Raw genomic sequence first — 13,745 nt, 5'->3', positions numbered from 1 at the left:
CAGACACCATAAGCCTTCAATGACAGATTCGACCTTAATTATTTCAGATTTTCGGACTAATGCATTTTTTAACTAAACAAAATATATAAAAACGAATTTCGGGAGTAACTAAATAAATGTATTTTTCGGACAAAAATGAGATTCCGAAACAAAATATTTCAGTGTGCACATGTCTAGAGACAGTCCGCTTTGGAATTACACTACATGAGAGTACAATGTTTGCTGTACATCTCTTCTCTGATGTCCCATCTGTGTGCAGTCTTGGCTATAAAGTGTGGGAAGGGGATGTACCGCTTTACAGAGGATAGACAGCAGGACTTTTTCGCCCGGAGTACAGTAGAATTTTCTGAAGATGAGAAAATAGCAAATTGGCCAATAGACCCAAAAAAACAAAGAACACATTGCATTACACAACTACTTCTCATAGAAGATGAAGCCACACAGGGAAGGAGGATCTGTATCTCGCCCTGTCATGGTAGGTCAGGTTTGTCTGTCTTGCAACACCGCAGACAAAAAAAAAAAAAATATGTTTGTCAGTGTTGTCTCCCACCTCACTTAGAAAGATGAAGCCACACAGAGAAGGAATTTCAGCATCTCACATGGATCCTCCGCCTCCTGATTGGCTCACTGTTTGTGATTGACAGCTACGGGAGCAAATGGCTTGCACTGCTGCCAAAAGATGATCAGGAGTGCAAGTCCCCGGAGAGCCAAGGTTCTCAAGGACGTTGCTGGATCAAAAGGGGGCTCAGGTAAGTTGTATGGGGGTTGCTGCAGGTTTTTTACCTTCATGCATAGAATAAGTGAAGCTGGGTTCACACTATTGTGATGTCAGACATCACATGTGATTCGCACTGCATTACTGTGCAGATCACATGCAATGTTTGTGCGATGCAAATTCAGTCATACAGATTGTATGGATGAATTTGCATCGCATTTGGACCAAAAGGGTGCAGGACCATTTTTGTGGTCAGCACTGGAATTGGTTGGCATGTGTGTGAACAACCATGCGATCTGATTCCTGCACCATTTCACAGTTTGCACTGCATGACCTCTGTATTGTCTGACCTACTTCTGCATAATAATTCAACTGTTTCCATATATCCCAACTCTCCAAACCCAACTCCCCCATTAACCAGACCAGACTGAGTTTGGAGTAAAGGGCCAACAGGCCTTGATTTATTTAACCAATAAATATATATATATATATATATATATATATATATATATATATATATATATATATAACTAACAAATATAACTTTCAATAAATAACCATAACTTGTAAACATTCCAGTAAACTGTATCCTGGGTCATAGCACATAATCGACCCTACTGGTCACTGCACATACCTTTTAACCTCTTGACCTCCAGATGGAATCCCCTGTCTCGGAGGCTATCCCAACCAATGCAGTGACCTACCCGTTTTTACTCTTCCGGTTAACCCAATGTAACTGTGAAGTACCAATCCAACCACCCCCATCACCATGGATGGGTACCACCTATCCTCCACCTGTACCACTTAACCTTCTCAACTACCCCCCAGGACACTGCCAATCCCAAAAACAACCTTTGCCCAAAACCCGTCATAAAAAAGGGGAGGGTGGGTGGGAATCGCTTCCTCCTCCGCTCTACAATGACCCTGTCTTCCTCTCTGCCTCGTGATTCCTAACTTTCGGCTCCGCCCACCACCCTGCCCGCCGCCTTCTTAAAGCGGCGGGACCTTATTTCCTAAAAACGACGACAGTGCATCCAAAGCATCTGTCATGCCGTCCTGCGCTCACAGCCTGTGGCTGCAGCTCCGTGACACTCTATCTGTGAACAGATCTGGGCATGTCATTGACTTTTGTATTGACACCCTCAGCAGTTCGCATAGGGCCGTGTGAACTGCCTGCAAGAGATATGCGATACGAGAACCCGCACAGGAATCGCACTGGTTGCCGCATCGCATTTGTGTGAACCCAGCCTGAAGGTAAAAAATCTTGTGCCTTTAAAACCACTTTAGGTCTGGAATCTAGCATTATGACATATCATGCAAAGTAAACTAATTAACTTTGTTTTACAAGACTACAGTGAACTGTAAACATTTTCATGCATAGTATATTATATATAAAAAAAGTATTATGCATAGTTATGTCCTTTTTTAGATCTTTATTACCTGGAATTCAATAAAACACCATGGTAACACTTTTCCATAAAAATCCGGATCTGCCCTGCAAAGTATTCATGTGTGTCTTAATCATTCCAGACACAGTATAAGGGGACATATCTAATACAAGCCTACCATGTGAGAGAGATAGTGATAGTGTTTCCTAAACTTGGGGCAACATGGAACTGCTGGCTGTTTTCCCCCAGTACTGCTTAAACTGGCAATACACTAGTAGATTTTTAAACGAACATTGTACAAAATTTCTCATCAGTACATTAGATCAGTGTTTCTAAACCTTTTTTTAAGTCAAGGCACTCTTTAAAAATTATGGACAGTCTCGAGGCACCCTATAGAAATTATAGACAGTCTCGAGTTACCCTGTAAAAATTATGGACAGTCTCGAGGCACCCTATAAAAATTATGGACAGTCTCGGGGCACCCTATAGAAATTATGGACAGTTTCGAGTTACCCTGTGAAAATTATGGGCAGTCTCGAGGCACCCTGTAAAAATTATGGACAGTCTCGAGGCACCCTATAGAAATTATGGACAGTTTCGAGTTACCCTGTGAAAATTATGGGCAGTCTCGAGTCACCCTATAAAAAATATGGACAGTCTCGAGGCACCCTATAGAAATTATGGACAGTTTCGAGTTACCCTGTGAAAATTATGGGCAGTCTCGAGTCACCCTATAAAAAATATGGACAGTCTCGAGGCACCCTATAGAAATTATGGACAGTCTCGAGTTACCCTGTAAAAATGATGGACAGTCTCAAGTTACCCTGTAAAAATTATGGACAGTCTCGTGGCACCCTATAAAAATTATGGACAGTCTCGTGGCACCCCATAAAAATTATGAACAGTCTCAAGGCACCCTATTCTAAATTGTAAAAGCTAGTCTAATGCCCCGTAAACACGATCGGAAATTCGGCCAGCAAAAGACCGATGAGTGTATGCGCCATCGGACTTTTGCTGGACGAATTTCGGCCAGCAAAAAATTGAGAGCATGTTCTCAATTTTTCGGTCGGAGAAAGTTCCTACCCGAAAATGCATTTGTGCGTAAGTAATTCCGATGCAGAAAAAACTCACGCATGCTCAGATTCAACTACGAGATGGAAGCTATTGGCTACTGGGTATTGAACTTCCTTTTTCTAGTCCCGTCATATGTGTTTTACGTCACCGTGTTCTTGACGGTCGGAATTTGGTGAGACCGTGTGTATGCAAGACAGCTTGAGTGAAATCTCATCGGAATTCCGTTGGGAAAACCATCAGAGCTTTTTCCGACCAAAATTCTGATCATGTGTACGTGGCATAATAGTTTTACATAATGCAGCAACATTCACACAGGTTGGACACCCAAAATCAGAGGTGATTTATTCTTTCAAGGCAAATACATTGTTGCAGCGTTTCTCTTCTCCCTTTTCTCAATCACTAATGTGACCCCGGTGCTGCTGGAGAGGGGCAGGGGAGGGTCAAACAAGGATGCTATAGAGGTGACTGACATCTTTCTTATCAACTGTTGATGCCATTGGTCATTTGGATTCCGGCAGCTAGAAGGTTGTAATGTTTCACAATGAAAACTTGTGGCTTTGTGTAACTAAAAGGCAGGCTTTCATCCGTATTCCGGCTTGTATAACATTTTTGGCAAATTTTTTGACATTTTGCCAAAGCACCCCTGAAGAAACATCAAGGCACCCTGGTTGAAAAAGGCTGCATTAAGCCCCATACACACTATCAGATTGTCTGCTGAGTTTTTCCTTCAGATTTACCAAAACCATGTAGTGCAAGGGCCTGTCTGATTGCATACACATTGAAACTCCTAAGGTTTGACCTCATATTATATGGTTGTGGTAAATCCGAAGGAAAAATCAGTAGAACATCTGATAGTGTATATGGGGCTCTAGATGACATGGCAAATGTCGATTGAAAGTACTTTAAAAATGTTGGCTTTTAACAATCGATTTTGAAGTGAATGAACTTTCCTATACAAAATGTACATTCACTGTTATCAATGTATTTGTTGTGTGATTTTTTTCTTCCCGCTTCTTCTAATTTTCTGGTCGTGGTTGAAAATAAACGTTGATTGGACCCCTCTGACAATTAGAAAATAAGGCTCTTAACTACTTGCCGACCACCCCAGGTACATGCACTGTGGGGGCGGCAGCACCCTTGGGCAAAATCACGTATAGGTACATGATTTTGCTCTTCCGGGTCTGGGGCACACATGCACGCCACCTGCGACCCGCTCCTGCTGTGGTTGGCCACCACCCTTAGGGACACATTTAACATCAGTAAAGTCAATCAGTGTCCATCAGTAAGGTCTGTCAGTGCTTCCTAATCAGTGCTGCCTATCAGTGCCATCTATCAGTGCCCATCAGTGCCACCATCATTGCTCATCAGTGCCCATCATTGCCGCCTATAAGTGCCCATAAAGGCTTTCCATCAGCGCCGCAGTGCCACATATCAATGCCTATTAGTGTTGAATATCAGTGCTGCCTATCAGTGCCCATCAGTGGTGCATATCAGTGCCATCAATCAGTGTCTATCAGTGCTGCATATTAGTGCCGCCTCATCAATGCTCATCAGGGCAGCCTCATCAGTGCCCGTCAGTCAAGGAGGAAACTTACTTATTTACAAGATTTTTCAACAGAAACAAAGAAAAGCTTTTTTTTTTTTTTTTTTTTTTTTTAAATGTTCAGTATTTTATAATTTGTTTAGCAAAAAATAAAAAAAAAACAGTGATGATTAAATACCACCAAAAGAAAGTTCTATCTGTCACAAAAAATAGTAAACATTTTGTTTGGGTACAGCATTGCATGATCGCGCAATTGTCATTCAAAGTGCAACAGCATTGAAAACTGAAAATTGGCCTGGGCAGGAAGGGGGTGAAAGGGCCCAGTATTAAAATGGTTAAAGAGCACAGCACTTTCTTAGAAAGATTACTGTGGGAATTGTCATATGTCTGATTTGCAGTTATAGACTTATATGGAGATATTGTTCAAATTCATTTTATTGAGTTATTGGTAACACATACTGGTTTGTGTATTGATGTAGCAATAATATATGAAAGCCCAGTGATTTATTTTACTATTTATTTGTATTGCCATTAGGGATGAGCTTCGTGTTCGAGTCGAACGTACGTTCGACTCGAACATTGGCTGTTCGTGCGTTCGGCGAATTCCGAACGTTTTGGCCGTTCGCGTCAAAATTCGAGTGACGCGCGCGCAGACCACAATGCACTGCGTTGGCGCAGTGCATTGCTGTCCGATGATTGGCCAAGCATGCACTGTGACCCCGCATGCTTGGCCAATCGCAGCGCCGGCAGCGAGGAGAGCCATGATTTGCCACAGGCAGGATGCCTGTGGCCAATCATAGCTCAGACTGTGTAGTGCACGCCCCACACTATATAAGGCCGCCTTTAAGGCCGCCTCCTGTAGTGTGTTACTTTGCATCTGAAGCAGTGGGTGTTCTGTGTACCTTCAACACAGTACACACCAATCGTTTTTGGCTGATTTCCTATCTTGCTGCTGTGTAGTGGTTGTTGTCTGTGCCCTGACTGCAGTATACACCACTATATTCACCTCACCTATATAGCTAGTGATCTAGCTTTAACCACTTAACAACTGCCCATTGCCGATTAACGGCTTCAGGGCGGTTGTTTAACTCAGAGAGGCCGTTAATTAACGGCCTCCCAGAATTCTGCTCTCGCGTGCCCCGAGGTGTGCGCACTCGAGAGCATCCGTGACCGCCGGGTCCATAGGACCCGGCGCATCACGGTAAACGGCCGCTCATAGCGGCCGTTTACCACGTGATTGCTCCATCAAATGACGGAGTGATCACTTGGAAACAAACCGGCGTCATGTTATGACGCCTGTTCCTCCCTCCCCTTTCTGTACCGATCGGTACAGCGGAGGGGAAAGAGATCGGTGTCAGCAGCGATGTGGGCTGCATCTGCAGTGCCCACATCGCTGCTCACCGAATTTAACCCCTCAATTCCCTGCCAATACTCTGCAATACCAGTGCATACTCTGCAGTACCCTGCCATTACTCTGCAGTACCCCTCCATTACTCTGCAGTACCCCGCCATTACTCTGCAGTGCAGTACCCCGCCATTACTCTGCAGTGCAGTACCCTGCCATTACTCTGCAGTACCCCGCCATTACTCTGCAGTGCAGTACCCCGCCATTACTCTGCAGTGCAGTACCCCACAATTACTCTGCAGTGCAGTACCCTGCCATTACTCTGCAGTGCAGTACCCCGCCATTACTCTGCAGTGCAGTACCCCGCCATTACTCTGCAGTGCAGTACCCCGCCATTACTCTGCAGTGCAGTACCCTGCCATTACTCTGCAGTGCAGTACCCTGCCATTACTCTGCAGTACCCTGCCATTACTCTGCAGTACCCCGCCATTACTCTGCAGTACCCCCCATTACTCTGCAGTACCCCCCAATACTCTGCAGTACCCGCCATTACTCTGCAGTACCCCCAATACTCTGCAGTACCCTACTATTACTCTGTAGTACCCCGCCAATACCCCGCCAATACTCTGTAATACTCTGCCATAAATTGCCATACCCAGCCATACTCAGAGATACCCAGCAATACTCGGTGATACCCTGAAGTACCCAGCCATAGACGCCCCCCCATCCCTCACCGCCCTCCGGTGCTTCTACCAACTCGCCAGTACGATCAAAGCCAGAATCTTTTTTTTTATTTTTTTATTTTTTATTTCAGGCTACCCAGCCTAGAGGTGAGATGTGGGGTCATATTGACCCCCCAGATTTCACTGTAAAGAGGACCTGTCACCCCATATTCCTATTACAAGGGATGTTTACATTTCTTGTAATAGGAATAAAAGTGATCAAAAATATATTTTTGGGAAAAAAAATGTCAAACTAAAATAAATAAAGTAAAATGAACAATAAAAAAATAAAATAAAAATTAAAGCGCCCATGTCCCCATGTGCTCGCATGTGCCACACATGTGAGGTATCGCCGAGAATGTTAGAGCGAGAGCAATAATTCTAGTCCTAGACCTCCTCTGCAACTCAAAACATGTAACCAGTAAAAAAATATTTAAAGCGTCGCCTATGGGGATTTTTTAAGTAGCGACGTTTGGCGCCATTCCACGGGCATGTGCAATTTTGAAGAGTGACATGTTTGATATCTATTTACTCAGCATAACTTCATCTTTCACTTTATGCAAACATTGGGCTAACAAGTGGTTAATAATAGAGCTTGCAGTCAGTAGTGTTAGTGCGTGCTGTCTGCGTGCTCTGTACCCAGTACATACCGCTATAATATAGGGCAGGCCCCTACTTTCAAACATCCAACTTACAAACATCTCCTACTTGCAAACGCAAGGAGACAGCAGCAAGTGAGATGAAAAAAGATGGACGACAAAACAAATTATACAGGGGTGATAACCCTTCCCTATGTTTTCCAAAAAGCTTAAAGATATTTTTTTTGACTGGAGCTACACTTTAAAAATGTACCGGTTGAAAATGACAAACAGATTCAACTTAACACAACAAACCTACACAGTCCCTGTCTTGTTTGCACCGCCTGTATACTGCTGTTCTGAGTATATAGGGCCTGGGGGCCACACGCATTTTCTTTTTTTAATATGGGTACGGGGTTCCCCTTAATATGCGTACAAGACCCAAATAGGCTGGTAATGGGCAGGGAGGGCTACCCATGCCATTTTTCTGAATGATTTTCAACCATATTGCAGGAACCAGATATAACATTAAAACCGCAAGCAGTTTTAAATGGTGTTATTTCCGTTTAATGTCATTTTGTGCAGGGACTGTTCTAAACACGGGAAACACGTGGCACTTCACAGGCATACTATAGACACCCCCCAGGCACCATATTTAAAGGAATATTTCACTTTTTTTTTTCACTTTAATCGTCATTAAAATCAGTGCTCCCGCCAAAACGGTAGTTTTTAAAACTTTTTTTTGCAGTGACCCATGTCCCCTGAGGCAGGAGGCAGGTCGCCAAACCCTTTTTAGCACACTATCTTGCATATTAGCCGTTAAAATTAGCATTTTCCAATTCGAACGTTCGAGTCCCCTAGACTTCAATGGGGTTCTAACGTTCGTACCGAACGCGGGGGTCGTTCGCAAGTTCTGGTGCGAACCGAACCGGGGGGTGTTCGGCTCATCCCTAATTGCCATATTATTGTTATTGATATGTAGACTATATAATAGGTAAAACTTTATCTTTACCTGCTACTAGACTACTATTCAATTCAACGTGATCCATCTAAAGGAAAATTGTAGGCTAATGCTGATGTTCAAAGCAGCAAAAAACAAACTTTGAATACCACCTAATCTGTTAATGTCGTTTGACGTTACCATGAAAATCCCACTGCCCCATTTCACTCAAATTCTCTATTATGTTTTGGGATGAGGGTATATTAATTCCAATCTTTATTCACTGAGCAGTCTATTTCAATCACAGATATCTGTGAATAAATGATGTAGCTGTTGCTGAGCTCTGCAAAGCCGCATAAAAAAAAAAAAAATGTGACAGCGAGTTTGGGGAGAAGATCCCTCCCCTGCTGTCACTAGAGGCAGCAGGTCAGGGAGTGGCTGTTGGATTGGGAACATGTTATATGTTTGTAGCGGTACCCCCATGGGGGCTGCTGATTGACTCTATACCCCACTGGCTACCCTGACTCTGCAGATTCTCTCTTCCTACTGCTGGGCCGGTTGCATTTGGACTACCGGCAGTTGGGCTGCCTGCAACAGGGCTCCCTGGTGGTAACCCAGGGGACTTCTCACCAATCTCCTCCGGCAACTGTACTGGGATCGCATGGCCATCCAGGCCTTCTGCTAGGTTCACAACCCACTTCTGGAACTCCACCGGAATGCTCTCTTTTTATTCTAAAAGGACATAGGTACAATCTTCCTCAAATTCATGTTTCAGGTCCAAGAGGTAGGACCCCTCTTCTGGGACGACCTTTCTCATCAACTGTTGTACCTCTCTTTTAAACCACCGGACACCTGGTAGCCTCAGAACCGTAGTTTGCTCCAACCAACTCCCATACTCCTGGCTCCACTCAGTGGCAGTGGCTGAGCCCATAACTTCTTCCGCCATGGACACGTCAACTGATCTGCTTGCCTGCCCCAGATGGGGTATCTTGGTGGGACCTTAAAATGTAGTGGCACCCCCATGGGGGCTGCCAATTGACTCTATACCCCACTGGCTACCCGACTCTGCAGATCCTCTCTTACCCCTGACACCTTGGGTTCCATTCTGCAATGTGGTGTTAGCAATAAGAAACTCACACGATATCACTGAACCACTCAGAAAGGTTTATTGAAATGAGTAATGGAACACAATGAAAAGCATGAATGAACACAAGTTATGATAGACAACAATTATGACTTAATGCACATATACAGAACAAATAACCATATAATCACCTGAAGGGGTGTATGTGAACAAGTACACAGAAGGATAGGTACTCAGTGTCTTCGAAATATATATTAAATACCTTCCCCCTGAGGCCTCAACACACAGACCAAAATGCAGTATTTAATCTTTACATTCAGTAACACAGTGTAAAATTAAGAATATATACAAATGGCTCCCCCTGGGCTATGATTCAGAGATCAGCTAGTGAGTAGAGCAGCAATGCTTAGTAAAAGAAGAAGAACGTTATTTGAACTCCAGATGTCTTCAGCTAGCCTGATGGTTAAACTGCAGTATATTGTTGTAATTTGTAATCCACAGAGACAAAAGGAAAGAAATGACTAGAACAAAAGGTGTGCTGATGATTGCTTGACTGAAGAAATATCACCACTTGTAAATTCCTCTTTACATGTGAGTGTAATACAGTACTGACCTTACAGCGCAGGGGAGAAAGACAAGGCCCCCAAAGTCCAGCTGTATGATGCCTGTAAAGAAGTAGAGTCACTTCTGTGGAACTACAATTCTCACCAGCAATCTGTATAAAGAACTCACTCAGCAACACTGTAATCTCTACTAGAATGGGCAGGTGCCCTCTAACCACAATAGACTCCAATGGCTGTGAGGCTCCGCCCGGAATCCCCTCCTGGTGTCTCCGTCTGGTGAAGGCGGAGCAGCCATGCTATGCTGCAACTCCCAATGGGCTGAAGTGCAGATGACTTCCAGTTGCTCTGAAGAGCAGGCCAGTCTGCTTGCGAGAATAGCAGGGCTGTCCTCCAAGATCCCTCAGAGGCGGGTGATCCAGCTCTCCGCTGTATAGGCCGCAGTCTCTCACTCCTTGTCACACACAGACCTCCTGCTGGCAGGTGTTGAATGGCCTCCAGATAGCTGAAAAACAGGCCCCGCATCTCCTTTTATCACTCATCCCAGCAGGCAGTTCTGCACGCTTTGTATTGTCTGTCCTGTAGTCCAGGGCTGATCCAGCTAACAGAGTCACTTCCTCCTCCTACATCTCCCAAAATGCTTTGCTGCATTCTTCTCGAAGAGTAAGGAAAAAAATCCTAACAGAGTCCAGCAAACACTAGGGGGAGCCAAACTCATTTGCAAACAACAACAAACTGTTCAAATATAATGACTATAGTAACAAACCGCTGGCTACATGTTCCACCCTAAAAATGTGTGGAACATGTAACACGTTCCCAAAGGTGCACTTATCCTTTAAATTAGCCAATTAAGGGTATCATTTAAACTCCAAAATGTCTGTATTAATTAATTCTGCATTCCCCAGAGCACTAAGTAAGGGAAAAATCATCCAATGGAGAGCCTGTGTTCATGACAATGTTGTAACTCCAGTGAAGGAAGTACAGGGAAATCTCTTCATGGGCACACACAGAGGCGGCTCTCTAACTAGGCAAATTAGGCAGTCACTTTAGGCCTCGCCCCCACAGGGGCCTCACGGCCGCCTAGTTTTCCCATAATGCAACCTCGATGATTCACCGGGACTGCTCTGCACTATGATCCTTTCTCAACCCGGAGTCCTGGCAAATCAAAGGCCCGCAATTCCCGCGGCTTGTGTGCGGTGTCTCCGTTCCCGCACGCCGCAAGCTCCACTCCATTGTGCATTACAGCCAAGCTGGCATCACTCCCCAGCTGCCTGACACACACAGTGCACTGCAGAGAGGAGTGAGCTGAACCCGTTTCTCCTCCTGTGCTGTGATATTTTCCTGTGCACAGAGGTCAGAGGAGGAGGGAAGGAGGCACACCACCTGTACTGAGAGCGCGCTGGTCTGAGGTCTGTGCAATTTAAAAGTGGGTCTTGGTGGGGAGGGGGCCATGAAGAAGAGGGCGAGAGAGGGGGGCCAAGCAATGTGTTCACTTGGAGTGATTTGGGGGAGAGACTATCCAGCCATCCCCCCATACCATCTTGGCTCCATCCACTGCACTTGATGGGCATGGTGGCTGCACTTGATGGGCACGGTGGTTGCACTTGATGGGCACGGTGGTTGCACTTGATGGGCACGGTGGCTGCATTTGAGGGCACAGTGGCTGCATTTGATGGGTACAGTGGCTGCATTTGAGGGCACAGTGGCTGCATTTGGTGGGCACAGTGGCTCCATTTGATGGGCACAGTAGCTGCATTTGATTTTTTTTTTTTTTAGAATTGTCCCCCCCCCCAAGAATTGTGAGCCCCAGCCGCCACTGATCTCTTGTATCATCTCTGCATCTCTGACTCTGACCATCTCCTGTATCACATCTGCAGTCTCTGATCATCTCCTGTATCATGTCTGCAGTCTCTGACCATCTCTTGTACCATGTCTGCAGTCTCTGGCCAACTCTTGTACCATGTCTGTAGCCTCTGATCATCTCCTGTATCGTGTCTGCAGTCTCTGATCATCTCCTGTATCATGTCTGCAGTCTCTGACCATCTCTTTTACCATGTCTGCAGTCTCTGGCCAACTCTTGTACCATATCTGTAGCCTCTGATCATCTCCTGTATGATGTCTGCAGTCTCTGACCATCTACTGTACCATGTCATCCGCAGCATTTCCCTTTATATCAGAGTTCCCTTGCACTGTAAGGTGAAATCCTGCAGAATCTGATATATGGGGAAACTGAGCTGGCTGGGTTATATTAACCTGACCTTCCTGTAAATGAATAAATATGTATGTAATATATAATATATATGTAATATATGTATTTGATTAAAGAAGAATTGGTTAGAGAAAATTCTATAAACGGTGAATTTATAGTTCATAGAATTTAAAACTCTTAATATATGCAATTTATACAGTTAATTTTTATCGCTTGAATTATTTTTCCCGTTATGGATGTGAATGGGGCCTCAGGTCTCAGATTTGCCTAAGGCCTCACAAAGCCTAGAGCCGCCTGTGGGCACACAGGTAGCCAAAAATACATTGATATTCCTTTTCTAATCCATCTGAAAAAAAAAGGTAAACAAAAGAGTTTTGCCAGCATATGCCCACTTTAGTAAATGATCTTTAGATGAACCTTTACATGTGAAGAGTTGTCTAGCTACTGATAAACCAAATCATTTGTTAATAATCTCTGTAGATCAGGTAATCCCTTTTTTTTTAAATGTCAGGCAGACCTAAAGAGAGAGGCAAATGATCTGCACATAAAGCTAATAAGGGGCAAACCGGTTCAGTGGGGTAGGGGAGTTCTTTTCCATCTATGCTATACAGTCCCACCACAGCATAAAGTAGGGTAGCTTACAAAACCTTCCTCTTCTTTCTTCTCCCATACGCAGGACAGTCATTTGTCTGCTAATCCCTCCATAGCCCTACAAACTGGAAATAAGGAGTCTGAGGAATTATTAGCACAATCACTTGACCCATGTAGAACAAATGTCCCCAACCTTACTCACTGGCTGAAAGGCCATACTCAGATTACCGCACACCACTTCACCTTACCTATCCCAATAACAGAGATCACACAGCCACAGCGAATGGAGTGAAAATGGCCATCGCAGACTTTTTTTTTTTACAATTTTAAACTTAAATTAACATAAAGGAGAAAAACATTCCTTAAAATAGAAACAGATCAGTTGCTAAGCCCGTTGGTCTTTGAGGCCCACCAAAATGATGTTCCATTATGCACGGCGGGACCTTTTACCATAATAGACCTCCAGCCACAGCACACCGGCTCGGAGACAAAACACTACCCGCAGTACAACCATTTCTGTATTCCAGTTAAACTGTAATTAACTGGAATGCATCAGAGGGACACATACCACAGATGGGTCCTGAACCATTCACTTATTCTAAATTTTTTCACCACCACCAACAAAAAGACAAAAACAAGAGCACAGCTGCCATGGCATCCAGCAATACACAACACATCATAGCAATGAAAAATAAACAAGAACAGGGAGTGTGGGTGGGAAGCTGCTTCCTCCATCTGACGATCTTCCACTGGATGCCATGACTGAAGCCAACTCTCCTAAAACTTTCCAAACCCCACCCTGTCATTCTGCTATAGGTTCTGTAATCCTGACTGGACATCATATGTGGAGGCACGGAGAGCAGCGATCAGTGGTGTGGTGTGTCAGTCTGACACACCGCAACTCCATTCTAGGTAAAGAGCCTCTGACAGAGGCTCTTTACCATGTGATCAGATGTGGCCAATCACAGCTGATCACTGTGTAAACAGGAAAAGCCA

Source organism: Lithobates pipiens, unplaced genomic scaffold (genome assembly GCF_037356315.1).
Source record: "Lithobates pipiens isolate NorthernLeopardFrog02 unplaced genomic scaffold, aLitPip1_a1.2 Scaffold_1, whole genome shotgun sequence".
NCBI classification, from domain to species: Eukaryota; Metazoa; Chordata; class Amphibia; order Anura; family Ranidae; genus Lithobates; species Lithobates pipiens.
Note: the sequence above shows the minus strand (reverse complement) of the source record.